This window comes from Dendropsophus ebraccatus, chromosome 13 (genome assembly GCF_027789765.1).
Source record: "Dendropsophus ebraccatus isolate aDenEbr1 chromosome 13, aDenEbr1.pat, whole genome shotgun sequence".
Classification (NCBI taxonomy): domain Eukaryota; kingdom Metazoa; phylum Chordata; class Amphibia; order Anura; family Hylidae; genus Dendropsophus; species Dendropsophus ebraccatus.
The window spans coordinates 59313874-59329451 of record NC_091466.1 but is presented as its reverse complement, the minus strand read 5'-3'; the positions used below and the strand labels follow the sequence as shown (position 1 = coordinate 59329451).

Sequence of the window (15578 nt, the reverse complement as noted above, 5' to 3'; positions counted from 1 at the left end):
AATAGCATGCTGGGCTATATATATATATATATATATATATATATATATATATATATATATATATATATAATGGCATGCTGGGCTATATATATAATGGTATGCTGGGCTGTATAGCTAGAGGTATAACCAGTAGGAAAAGGGAGATTGTGATCCCGCTGTATAGAACTCTAGTGACATCACGTCTGTAATACTCTGTCCAGTTCTGGAGACCTCATCTACAAAAAGATATTGATTAAATAGAACAGGTTCAAAGACTGCTACAAATATGGTGGAGGGTGTCAGGCATAAAACATATCAGAAAAGACTTTAACTAAATCTGTATAGTCTGGAAGGAAGAAGAGAAAGGGGGGGGACATGATCGAAACCTTTAAATATGTAAAAAGGACTAAATAAGGTTCAGGAAGGAAGTGTTTTTCAATAGGAAACTGAACTCAAGAAGCAATGTGAGAAAATATTACTTTACTGAAAGAGTAGTAGATGCTTGGAACACACTTCCAGCAGATGTGGTCAGTAAATGTACAATAACTGAATGCAAGCCTGCCTGGGATAATTATATATATATATATGTGTGTGTGTGTGTGTGTGTGTGTGTGTGTGTGTGTGTATATATATATATATATATATATATATATATATATATATATATATATATATATAATCAATAATATAATGGTGAACTTCGATAGATCTTCTGCATGCTGACGCATGTCTTCTGCATGTTGATGCTAAATTCTACAACAATGTACAGCCCTATGCAAGTCTGTATAAACATATCCAATCCACATACACGGGTGTAACTTTTATACTCTGCAGTATACAATGGGCATCTATTACTGGGCATGGTCTTAGTATGTTAGACAGGGATAAGTTAAGAGTACAAGTGAGAAAGTGAAGGCGAGTATAATAAGCATAGAAATGACACCGACATCTGTAACACATAATAGACAACATGTCATTATCCTGCCAGGACACATAAAGGAAGTCTGTGTAGGATGGGGAGACCAGCTCGCACAGTGTTAGGTGGCTTTCACATGGCCGCAATACATCAGTGTTTTACTGTATACATTACAGCCGTAATACCCAAATCCTTTGACTAGCTCATCATTGCGGGATCCCTTTAAGAAGGATTATCCCTGTCAAGCCAAGCTTTATTACTCCTTCTCTGCACTCAGAGGGAATGATGACTCCAGTAAAGAAAAGGCAGTGTATCCAGAATAAGGAGTATGTGTCAAATAAAAATAATAAGACTAAATGAAGGTTCATAAGGCTGATAGGTCAACATGGTATTTTAAACATACAAAATAACCTACAATACCTAAAATAAAATTAGAAAATATAGCCATTTTTAGAAATCTGACCCATATTCCACCCTCATCACTGCTATCCAGGCTAGACAGAACGAGAGAGAAGTAAGTGTTGTCATAGGGGCAATGGATTTACGGTCTGTATGTTCCAATGCCTTGGAAAACCACACCACTATGTAAGCCAACACTATGCATCCAGTAGTACTGGTCAATAAATATTAGCTTAAAGGGAAACTCTGGTGAAAGGGTTTTAGTTTATAATCAAATGGTGTCAAAAGTCATATAGATTTGTTATTTACTTCTATTTAAAAAATCTCAAGCCATCCATTACTTATCAGCTGCTGCATGTCCTGCAGGAAGTGGTGTATTCTTCCTACTCTAACACAGTGCTCTCTGCTGCCACCTCTGTTCATGTCAGGAACTGTCCAAAGCAGGAGAGATTTTCAATTGGGATTTGCTCCTGCTCTGGTCAGTTCATATCATGGACAGAGGTGGCAGCAGAGAGCACTGTGTCAGACTGGAAAGAATACACCACTTCCTGCAGGACATACAACAGCTGATAAGTATTGAAAGACTGGAGATTTTTAAATATAATTAAATTACAAATTTATCCAACTTTTTCGTACCAGTTGATTTGAATAGAAAAATAATCTCATTGGAGTACCCCTTTAAAGGGTCTGGGGAATGCAAGCTGATGTTAACCATGGAAATTATAATAAAAGATTTTATTTAACTGGTTAATACTTAGTGAGCACATACTGTATCTATGTACGCATCTTCTACACAAGTTCCTTGAGGACAGCTGTAGCCATGCAATACTATTACTTTTCCACAACAGATGCCAGTACATTGTGCTACATAAATAAGCAACCACAAGTATAGATGCAAACGTAATGAACTATAATTTAGTCATATAGTTTACTGTATGTCCCCGATATATGAATCCCTTGTCTGTAAAAAGAAATAGGTGGATACATAAGCCCCCCCAATGCGGATTCAGTTCTTGGAATATGTTAATTAAAAGGGAATTTATGAAAATGCATACATATAAATATGCTATAATAGGTCTAAATTGCATTGTGTTTTATGCAGGATACCAAGTACATGGATTGTTAACCATGTTCTTATTCACATTAACCAAAAGAGATCCAAACATTGCATAGAGGGGGTTATCCAGGATTACAAAAAAGCACAGCTACTTTCTTGCTACAACAGCACCACCCCTGTCCTCAGGTTAAATGTGGTATTACACTTCAGCTCCATTCACTTCAAGGTAACTGAGCTGCAAAACCCAAACTGAAGACAAGAGAGGTGCTGTTTTTGGAAGAAAGCTGACATGTTCTTTTAAGCCTGGATAACCCCTTTAATTTAGCATCTACTGGACATGCTCATATGAAGGGTCAGGATAGACTAGGCACATACTATATTTGCTTTGTATACCAAACATATGTATTGCTTACAATGGCCTGGACCAAGCATGGAGTACTTGTGGATCATCGGTTGCAAAACTACAGTTCCCATCATGGGCTGAAGCTTTGGCTGTCCAAGCATAATCCGAATTGTATGTTTGCAATAGATTTGAGGGTCCCCCATCTCTTGCCTAGACATACTCCAGGTGTACTTCAGCATACAGCTGGTGTACTCCTTATCTTTTTTTATTTTATTTTTTTATCATAAAGCAAAGTTGATTCTACTTTACAACATTAGGGCATCACATAAAAAGTATGTCTGTGCTAGTCCCGCTTCTCTTTTATACAGTGGGTCCTCTAGTCATCTGTTGTATAGTGACTGGAATCTTCCATTTACCAGTATCAAGAAAATCCGCAATGTCTTTCAGTTTACAAAACTAGACCTTGTGTTTTTTATTACATCCACTTGACTGCTACAATATTATCATAGACCTCCATACAGATGAGCTCCATGTATTGCTCTTGTGAAGCTCAGATTGTTCAGAATGTTCCCTAGTCTTTGGCCAGATATTAGTGCTGTGAACCTGCTGAGATTTTCTAACCCATCAAAGCACAACTTTAAAAAGCAGCCTAAACCGCAGTACCGCATAGTATCACCACAGTATAGTAGTATAACCACAATATAACGCAGTATAACCACATTATAACCACAGTATAGCAGTATAACCACAATATAACGCATTATAACCACAGTATAGCAGTATAACCACAATATAATGCAGTATAATCACAATATAGCACAGTATAACCACAGTATAACACTATAACCACAGTATAGCAGTATAATTACAATATAGTACAACCGCAGTATAGCACAGTATAACACTATAACCACAGTACAGCATTATAACCGCAGTATAACCACAGTACAGCAGTATAACCACAGTATAGCACTATAACCACAGTATAGCACTATAACCACAGTATAGCACTATAACCACAGTATAGCACTATAACCACAGTATAGCACTATAACCACAGTATAGCACTATAACCACAGTATAGCACTATAACCACAGTACAGCATTATAACCGCAGTATAACCACAGTACAGCAGTATAACCACAGTATAGCACTATAACCACAGTATAGCACTATAACCACAGTATAGCACTATAACCACAGTATAGCACTATAACCACAGTATAGCACTATAACCACAGTATAGCACTATAACCACAGTATAGCACTATAACCACAGTATAGCACTATAACCACAGTATAGCACTATAACCACAGTATAGCACTATAACCACAGTATAGCACTATAACCACAGTATAGCACTATAACCACAGTATAGCACTATAACCACAGTATAGCACTATAACCACAGTATAGCACTATAACCACAGTATAGCATTATAACCACAGTACAGCAGTATAACCACAGTATAGCACTATAACCACAGTATAGCATTATAACCACAGTACAGCAGTATAACCACAGTATAGCACTATAACCACAGTATAGCACTATAACCACAGTACAGCAGTATAACCACAGTATAGCACTATAACCACAGTATAGCACTATAACCACAGTACAGCATTATAACCACAGTACAGCAGTATAACCACAGTATAGCACTATAACCACAGTATAGCACTATAACCACAGTATAGCACTATAACCACAGTATAGCACTATAACCACAGTATAGCACTATAACCACAGTATAGCACTATAACCACAGTATAGCACTATAACCACAGTACAGCAGTATAACCACAGTATAGCACAGTATAGCAGTATAACCACAGTATAGCAGTATAACCACAGTACAGCACTATAACCACAGTACAGCAGTATAACCACAGTACAGCAGTATAACCACAGTACAGCAGTATAACCACAGTATAGCACTATAACCACAGTATAGCACAGTATAGCATTATAACCACAGTATAGCACAGTATAGCAGTATAACCACAGTACAGCAGTATAACCACAGTACAGCAGTATAACCACAGTATAGCACAGTATAGCATTATAACAACAGTACAGCAGTATAACCACAGTATAGCACTATAACCACAGTATAGCACAGTATAGCAGTATAACCACAGTATAGCACAGTATAGCAGTATAACCACAGTACAGCAGTATAACCACAGTATAGCACTATAACCACAGTATAGCAGTATAACCACAGTATAGCAGTATAACCACAGTATAGCCCAGTATAACTACAGTATAGCAGTATAACTACAATATAGCCCAGTATAACCACAGTATAGTGTAGTATAACCACAGTATAGCACAGTATAGCTGTATAATTACAGTATAGTATAAACACAGTATAGTACGTGACATAACACATGAAGTTCTGTCCGTCAGTCTAGTCCAGGGATGGGGAACCAGGGCTCTTCAGCTGTTGCACAACTACAACTCCCATCATGCCTAGACAGCCAAAGCTTTAGCCTTGGCTGTCCAGGCATGGTGGGAGTTGTAGTTTTGCCACTGCTGGAGGGCTGAGGGTTTCCTACCCCTGGTCTAGTCTACTGAGTTCCTTTAGGGGCCACTGAGGAATTGAGGTTGAGTAAATGTACAGATTTTAAAGAGTAGTGAAGAAAACCTCTGACCTTCTGGTTGCATATACAGTACAAAGCTAAATCTTTACGACCCCCAGACAACTTTTATTAGGGAGGTTTCATATGTGGCGTTTTACCCCCCAAAAAAATGCCTTCAAAAAAGTTTTCTTCTTTTGAAAAACAAAGTGTAGCCAAATGTTGGCTGAAAGTAAATAGGGAACTACAGCATGTTATATCTACACTGCTTTGTGTTGTGGTGTTTTTCCTTATTTAGGCTGGGTTCACACTACGTATATTTCAGTCAGTATTGTGGTCCTCATATTGCAACCAAAACCAGGAGTGGATTAAAAACACAGAAAGGCTCTGTTCACACAATGGTGAAATTGAGTGGATGGCCGCCATATAACGGCCATTATTTCAATATAACAGCCGTTGTTTTAAAATAACAGCAAACATTTGCCATTATATGGTGGCCATCCACTCAATTTCAACATTGTGTGAACAGATCCTTTCTGTGTTTTTAATCCACTCCTGTTTTGGTTGCAATATGAGGACCACAATACTGACTGAAATATACGTAGTGTGATCCCAGCCTAAGGCTGTATATTTTGGTGTCGGTAGCAATAAGTCAATAAGTGTGCAACCTCCCCCCTTTTTTTTTATACCCAACTTGTCTAACCCACTTTTCCCCTCTATAACTCCATTGGGTTTTTCCTGCATATGTGCAATATGCATGGTGCATTTTTTGTCGGAAATCATTAAATCACATGATCAGTCACATGAAAAAATAATAATAAAAAATTGTAGCATATATTTGTGGAACAGCACCTCCTGTTCAAGTGAGGGGAAAGCTATGGGGCTGTGTCGACATGGACCCAGAAATGCAACATCAGGGAGTAAGGAAAGGTATGCTCGCCAATACCTAAAAAGTAGACTAGAAAAGAATAGAATTACTAAAAAAAAAATACATAGTTTTATACAATAGAATTCTCCTTATGGGATATAAATAGACTGTACGAGCGGAGGTTGTCAGTAAAGTCTTATAATGAAAATGGACAAGATGACATGACACATAGATAGAGTGATAGAGAGGAGATAGACAGACAGACAGAGAGATAGGTGATAGATATTACATAACGATTAGAGATGAGGGAACCACGAGCATGCTTGAGTTCATCCAAACCCGAACGTTCGGTATTTGATTAGCTGGGGCTGCTGAACTTGGATAAAGCTCTAAGGTTGTCTGGAAAACATGGATACAGCCAATGACGATATCCATGATTTCCACATAGCCTTAGGGCTTTATCCAACTTCAGCAGCCACCGCTAATCAAATGCCGAACGTTCGGGTTCGGATCGACTCAAGCATGCTCCAGGTTCGCTCATCTCTAATGGGGATAGATAGATTTCACATAGTGATAGAAAGATATTACATAAGGATAGATAGATAGATAGGAGATGGATAGATAGATAGATAGATAGATAGATAGATAGATAGATAGATAGATAGATAGATAGATAGATAGATAGATAGATAGATAGGAGATAGATAGATAGATAGATAGGAGATGGATAGATAGATAGGAGATAGATAGATAGATAGGAGATGGATAGATAGATGTCTTATATAGGGATAGATAGCAACATTATCTCTTCCAGCTTGTAATAATCTCTCTTGGTTTATGTGAATTCCAATGTGCTATAAAACCAAAATTAATGCAGTGTAAGAGATCCTCTACATCTACACATACTCAGATGCAGCAGAGTTGGGTTTGTTGATGCTGAGGATTGGGAAATGATGGGTTATCTGTGGTTAGTAAATAACTTGGTCCAAAATACAAAAAAGAAACTGCTGTTAAAAAGTTGAATTTGTCATCCTAATTTCTGTGATAAGTGCTAGTTATAAGATATAATGTCACAGTAAGTTTGCTATATGTAGACAGGTCAACTTGTTGACGTGGAGGGAAAATTGGGTCAGAGATAGATAGATAGGTAGGGAGATAGATGGTTAGGTAGGTAGATAGACAGACATACGTAATGGATAGAGAGATATAGATAGGATAGATTGATATGTTATGGATATAGATGCATTTAGACAGACAGATATGGGATGGATAGAGAGAGGTAGCGGTAACGCTCCAATGCTAGGCAAATTCAATGATTATTGCAATATCACAGTGTGTTGCAACAAATAAGCTTCACTCTCTTACATGCAAAGCCAATGTATATTTTAGTGGTTCGTTATTCAATTCCTGAAGCCAATTCCTTATAAGAGCTAGATACTAACATCTTTTAGATATTAATAAAACACAACCTAAAAAGTTAGGTGCCAGCAGAAGATTTCAAGGCACGTGTAATATCCATGTAGATGTGTCCAGCCCTGACTTGCTAGGCTGAAGATAAAGGTATATGGACACGGCAGATGGGACTCTCCCACTCAACTGGTCGGGGCTCACAAAGATTCATGTACACATTACCAGTACAACTCCTTACGTAAGGAGAAGATTTTTAGAGGCAGAAATTTCTGCAACAAGTCTGTCACTTCTGTAAGCCTCCTCTAAACTTTAATAACAATTTTATGGTTCTATCTATCTCCCGTCTACAGTATCTATCATCTATCTCTATGCAATTATCTATCTATCTATCTATCTATCATATTTCTTGTATCTATCCATCTATCCAACCAACCAACCAACCATTCATCACTCTATCCTTAAACACACACAATATGTAAGACATTGATTGAAACTGCTCACCCAAAGAGAAGGTGACCCAATAGCTACCTTTACCTGACTATTAGGAGTTATATTGTCTCAGTTATCATTCATCATCACATCAGGCTGCATTCACACTTGAGTTTTTTTTTTACATAGTATGTTACTCTGTGTAACAGATATAAACTTGATTTATAGTTTGGCAAGTAACTTGAAGAAAAATTTTATATATATATATATATATATATATATATATATATATATATATATATTTATATATATATATATATTTATATATATTAAGATTTCCTAAAGAAAGTCATGCCCATGGATTATCCTTATCTTGACATTTTCCTTGGGTCCCTAACTTCTAGGAACGCAATACCTTATGAATCCTACCTACCACCCACTGGATATGACTACAAGTCAGGTATTATTACCATCATTCTCTAAATTAAATTAAAAAAATGAAATATTCCAATGCATTCCTTCCATTTAGAAATGGTGTGTGTATATATATATATATATATATATATATATATATATATATATATATATATGTATATATATATATGTATATATATATATGTATATATATATATGTATATATATATATATATATATATATATATATATATATATATATATATATATATGTGCGTATATATAAAATTTTGCACAGTTTCTTGATATTTAAACTTTTTATTCTAGGAATTCTAGTTTGGTTCAGTAGAATGATAGGGATCCCGGTGTTCGGGCAGTAACATGAACCCTACAATACAGGCATGTTAGTTTACTTCAACGTTAAACACTCAAAAACCCAAATGTGTCAAAAATGTATAGCGACCAATAACGGACTATTCCGCAGATATATTCCAGAGCGAAAAAAAGAAAAAAAAAAAAAGGCACGGCTATGGGCCATATACATGCAATACCTCACCCTGTATAGGGGAAATATCCCACATTCCGCTTTTATTTTATATGCACAAATCTGCGCCCTATCTTGTAGTCTAGTCTCCAGTATATACTATAAGGCTGGACATAGTCCTGTTATTCTAGCTGAGTGGCATGTTACCTGTGTGGAGAGTGTGTGGATCCTGCCTCACAGGAGTTGTCTCCTTGCTGTGCTGTCCATGCGAGAGGATGCAGAGGAAATCCTTCAGATCCAGGCTACAAATTGCAGCAGCGCCGGCCTGTCTCTCATTTAAATGTCTGCCAGCTGAGCTCTGCTCTGAAGCCTCCCACATCATTGGCCACAGCTCAGCACCCTCTCAGCCGGGGTGCTGCTCCTACCCGCCCCTTTAACACTTCCCCGGCCTCCTCCAGGAGACTACTCATACACTTGTCCTCACTGCATCACTTGGAGTGCTGCAAATACTCTGCACTGCGGAATACTCACCCGGCTAATAAATTGGGTTTAAACAAAATTTAGTTATGTTCGGTTCCTGGCTTTGTATTCAATAATTGCAATTAAAAACCTGAACGTGTGAACACCGCTTTATAGTCTAACAGGTTTCTCAGTCTATGCAGAGTCCCAGTCTAAGGGCTATATTACACGGGACGATTATCGTTCGAAAAAATCGTTAGATCGTTCTGATTTAAACGTTTCGCGTAATAGCAATCAACGATTAAACAACCAACTAGAAATCGTTAGCCGTTTGATAGAATTCGGACCTATTTTTATCGTTTAATCGTTCGGTGTAATAAGACGTCATAGTGTAAACGTATGCAATAGCGACAACAAAACGACCGCAAGAACGATCATCGCTCCGTGTAATTGGGCAAACTATTTTGGGTTGTTTGCCATAGTGGTCGTTTGAGATCGTTTATCTTTAATCGTCAAAAAAATCGCTTGGTGTAATAGTACCCTAAGGCTGGGTTCACATTATGTTTTTGCAATCCATTTTGATCCGTTTTTCCATTGACTTTCATTATAAACAAAAAAAAATCAAAACGGATCCGGTTTTTTTTTGGACACAAAAAGGAGGTTGAATACGTTTTTGTGTACGTTAAAAAAGGATTCGTTCTTCTTTCTTTTTTTTCTTTTTTTTTTAAATGAAAGTCAATGGGAAAAACGATGCACCCACATGCATATGCTTTTCCATCAGTTTTTTGCAAAACCGGATAAAAAAAAAAAAAATTGCAAATTGCAAACGTAGTGTGAACTCAGCCTAAAACCCTTGCACAAGAAGTCTCTGGCATTGCCCAGAAGCCTTATACTATAAGAACATACATGTATCCCAGGTTTATTGGCCCATACTCAGGTACTGTTAGTATGGTAGATGCTTTATATGTCTCTTCCAATAAAGCAGGAATCCCCCTCTCGGGCAGCCTGTGTGGCATCTCTATTCCCTGCCCCCTCTCGGGGCAGTCTGTGTGGCATCTCTATTCCCTGCCCCCTCTAGGGGCAGTCTTTGTGGCATCTCTATTCCCTGCCCCCTCTCGGGGCAGTCTGTGTGGCATCGCTATTCCCTGCCCCCCTTCGGGGCAGCCTGTGTGGCATCTCTATTCCCTGCCCCCCCTCGGGGCAGTCTGTGTGGCATCTCTATTCCCTGCCCCCCCTCGGGGCAGTCTGTGTGGCATCTCTATTCCCTGCCCCCCCTCGGGGCAGCCTGTGTGGCATCTCTATTCCCTGCCCCCTCTCGGGGCAGCCTGTGTGGCATCTCTATTCCCTGCCCCCTCTCGGGGCAGCCTGTGTGGCATCTCTATTCCCTGCCCCCTCTCGGGCAGCCTGTGTGGCATCTCTATTCCCTGCCCCCTCTCGGGCAGCCTGTGTGGCATCTCTATTCCCTGCCCCCTCTCGGGCAGCCTGTGTGGCATCTCTATTCCCTGCCCCCTCTCGGGCAGCCTGTGTGGCATCTCTATTCCCTGCTGTTCAGGACTCCATTCTCCCTGGTTCTCACACTCTAGCTTCATGGCTGTCCGACCTCTTTGCAGTTTAACCCTCGCACTTCTGTCCAAATGCCTCCAGGGACAGGACAGGCAGCAGCCTAGAGAAGAGGTAGACAACCTGTGCGGCAGCGTCTTCTAAGGTCAGCCCTCACTTTTTATTATACTCACAAAACGTTCTACTTTTTTGCATATCACATACTGTAGAACAAAATAAAAAACAGTCAGATCCAACTAGTATCACGATCCATTCACTCTACCAGGGATTTATCGGACAACAAAAATTTCCCTTATCTATTTTATTATTTTCAATGCAAAATTTCCTCATGCAATAAAAACACCTGGTTAGCTTTAATACCTAAATCTCAAAAATTTTAAATGAAATGAATACAAGACAGGGCTGCTAAATGCTCTTTTTTTGAGGGTATCTTATGCACTGAAAAATTATGCTTATATATAGCACAACTATCACAGCTGTACTATAGACACTGAACCCTTAATTCAATGGGGCACATAGAAGAAAGTCTTTGGTGTAATATTTAGCGGGACTCAACCCTTGACTTGAACTAATTTATAAGGTTAAGATCAGTGAAGTTCTGACCTTTCCAGCTTATAAATGACCTCTGCTTCCTCTTGACTTCATCAGATCATCCCTATCATTTCCACCCATTTTCCATGTTGCTTAAAATTTAAAAGGGGAACTGCGGCAAAAAAATTTTTTGTAGAAATCAACAGGGGTTGTAATCGGAAGCAGTTTTGCAATATACTGTGCTTGCCTTTTTTTTATATGTATATTTTTTTTTTATTTTTCTTTGTTAAAATAAACAATATACATATGGGAAAAAATGTGATCAATACTACCACCATGCAGATATTTGGTCTTTTTGTCTGTTCGAAAAAAGAGACCAAACACAGGAAGGAAGGACAAGAAAAGACACCTGTTAGTCGTGCAGGTTTTACCAACTGAGGCCGGTTAACTTAGGGCCCTATTACATGGGAAAAATCGTTAGTTTGGATTTTAACGATAATCGTTCAGTGTAATAGCAGACAACGATTAAATGACCAACGAGAAATCATTGGTTGTTTGATAGAATTTGGACCTATTTTTATCGTTCGTTTGCATGTAATAAGATGTTGTTCGGGCATTCACAGTAGCGACGAATGCAATAGCGATGCAATAACGATCATAAGTAATGATCATTGTTCCGTGTAATTGGCCATAGCGATTGAGATCGTTTATCGTCGAAAAATCGCTTTGTGTAATACCGTTAGACTAATCCTATTATCAACTATCCATGCTTACCAAGAAACAATGCTCTATGTTATGGCACAATTTAGCCAGTATAATATCACTGTGTGGTTATAGAAGTTTTGGTGCTGTGTGACGGGAGAGCTGACTATACAATGCAAGCACCCCTAGGATTCTTTTCTACTGAAAGTGGACACACAGCAGTGCAGACTAGTTCTGCTCTGTGCACACTCAGGAATGACTGTTAAGTTGCTCCTAGACGTAATTTTTATAACGCCAGAAAAGCTGCCAAAGATTGTCTGTGGGGTTTTTTCGGGCACTTTTGACTGTAAATGTGAATGTATGGCCTCTTTTCGTTTGCCTTTTTTGAACAGAACAGAAGAAATTCCATTGAACTGTATCAGAGAGATTAGCCACAGTTTGCAGAAAAAAAGCCAAACCTTTCCCATGCTACATTTTGGAAAAATTGCCACAGAGCCACAAAAAAAAAAAAAAAAAAAAAAAAAGCCACACACACAGCCAAATAAAAGTAAGCGCATTTCATAAAATTCCATTGACTTGCAGATTACATCAGGTCATGGGATTTTTGCCATTGCGTGTTTTTTTTTTTTTTTTTGTGTGTGTGTGTTTTTGCTGTAAATTTAGGCAGTGTGAAAGCAACCATAATCAATACCAAGCAGGCCCGGACTGGTAATCTGCCAAATTGGGCAAATGCCCGCTGGGCTGGCCGGATTACCAGTCCGTGGGTCTCCCGAACTGGATAAAAAAAAAAAAGGTCATTATTATAATTACAGATCCTCTGTAATTGTTCTGTATTCTACCTGTGACTGCGTCTGATCACTGCTGTATACTCTTCTATAGTCTACAGGGTGTAATACTCTGCAGCATCTGTGTACGCCTGGTATCTGATATCACGGCTGTATTCTCTTCTATAGTCTATGGGGTGTAATACTCTGCAGCATCTGTGTACACCTGGTATTTAATATCACTGCTGTATTCTCTTCTATAGTCTACGGGGTGTAATACTCTGCAGCATCTGTGTACGCCTGGTATATGATATCACGGCTGTATTCTCTTCTATAGTCTATGGGGTGTAATACTCTGCAGCATCTGTGTACACCTGGTATTTAATATCACTGCTGTATTCTCTTCTATAGTCTACGGGGTATAATACTCTGCAGCATCTTTGTACACCTGGTATCTGATATCAGTGCTGTATTCTCTTCTATAGTCTACGGGGTGTAATACCCTGCAGCATCTGTGTACACCTGATATTTAATATCACTGCTGTATTCTCTTCTATAGTCTACGGGGTATAATACTCTGCAGCATCTTTGTACACCTGGTATCTGATATCAGTGCTGTATTCTCTTCTATAGTCTATGGGGTGTAATACTCTGCAGCATCTGTGTACACCTGGTATTTAATATCACTGCTGTATTCTCTTCTATAGTCTACGGGGTGTAATACTCTGCAGCATCTGTGTACGCCTGGTATCTGATATCACGGCTGTATTCTCTTCTATAGTCTACGGGGTGTAATACTCTGCAGCATCTGTGTACACCTGGTATTTAATATCACTGCTGTATTCTCTTCTATAGTCTATGGGGTATAATACTCTGCAGCATCTTTGTACACCTGGTATCTGATATCAGTGCTGTATTCTCTTCTATAGTCTACGGGGTATAATACTCTGCAGCATCTGTGTACACCTGGTATTTGATATCACTGCTGTATTCTCTTTTATAGTCTACGGGTGTAATACTCTGCAGCATCTGTGTACGCCTGATATCTGATATCACTGCTGTATTCTCTTCTATAGTCTGTACGGTGTAAAACTCTGCAAGATCTGTGTACGCCTAGTATCTGATATCAATGCTATATTCTCTTCTATAGTCTATGGGTGTAATACTCTGCAGCATCTGCGTACACCTGGTGGCTGATATCACTGCTGTATTCTCTTCTATAGTCTATGGGTGTAATATTCTGCTGCATCTGTGTACACCTGGTATCTGGTGGCTATATGGTCAGTGTATGATGGTATTAGTGATTATATTGGTAGAGTACACTTATTTTTCTTCTGTGATAATTCTAGGATTTACATATATAAGAAAATAATGTGACATAGTAGAGCTAAAAATTCTTCTGCTCAACATACTTAGCGCAATGGGTGTGTGTGGGGGGGAGATATATATACGTGGGCTGCTGGGGTGTGTGGGGGGGAGATATATGTGTGGCCTGCTGAGGTTTGTGTGCCAGGGCTGCTTTTCAGCCCCAGTCCGGCCCTGATACCAAGCCATGTATGTGAACGTGCAAAGGATTTGGATTTCTTGTATTTGGTCACTTTTTTTTAACAGAGAAAAGTCCAAATATCTGCACAGAAGGACCATGGGTTGCAGTCTGACAGGAAGGGAGACACCTAGTGCCCATACGTATAATGAGTAGAGATGAGCGAAGTTCATCCGAACCCGATCGTTCGGCATATGATTAGCGGTGGCTGCTGAAGTTGAATAAAGCCCTAAGGCTATGTTGAAAACATGGATACAGCCAATGACTATATCCATGTTTTCCAGACAACTTCAAGCAGCCACCGCTAATCAAATGCCGAACGCTCGGGTTCGGATGAGCTCGAGCATGCTCGAGGTTCGCTCATCTCTAATAATAAGTTAAAATTTGATTTGCAAAAAAAAAAAACGGGTTTTTTTACCGCAATTTTGCACAAAAACAGGCATCATGACATTATCTATCCTGTACTATAGACACTACACTAGTGCTGTCAAAGTTACAGTGGGGTAGGGATGGGGGGGGCCCAAGCTTGGTCAACAGCCCGGGGCCTATGGTAAAGTTAATACGCCCCTGAGTCTTACATATATATTACTACATATATTTTTTCTCCATTTTCAAAGTGATGCACCTATTGTATAATATAGATATTATATGTATTTTACAGGGGAAAAAACTTTTTTCCCCCACATATATAACTCAATTACTTTTTAGACCATCTACACTACCTTCATTTTTCCTGGAATAGTCCTAAAATATTATCTGCCTTCAGAATGGACCAGTGTTTGCTCAGAATTTTTCTTATTATATGTCTCTAGAGAAACCCAATACAGAATCCCAATACAGAAAATATCCACCAATATAGCACCAACTCATCACTTTTCAGAAATTTCAAGTTTCTTCCATACTAACAGGTACAGGTTTGCATAACGGGGGGGGGGTGAATTCTGCCCCCATTGCGGTTCCAGTTTGCAGAGCAATCTCTCTTATACAACTAAAGTAATTGTTTGTGAGGACAAGCAAATCACCATTCATAATCTCTTTAATGGCTTCAGTTATCTTTTCTTGTGGGATAATAGTATAGTCGGGGAGGAAGGCTTCCTGATTTATGAGTTGTAACAGACTAAGTACATATAGT

The 15578-nt window shown here is 38.9% G+C and overlaps 1 protein-coding gene across 1 annotated transcript in view; it reads right to left on the bottom strand.

The window, feature by feature from the left end:
- Positions 1–9226, bottom strand: part of GREM1 (gremlin 1, DAN family BMP antagonist) — a 33346-nt gene extending 24120 nt beyond the window's left edge. The window contains exon 1 of the mRNA XM_069949910.1: positions 9095–9226. The gene's annotated coding sequence lies outside the window, so the exon portion shown is untranslated. The remainder of the gene's footprint in view (positions 1–9094) is intronic.
- Positions 9227–15578: the final 6352 nt, after the last annotated feature.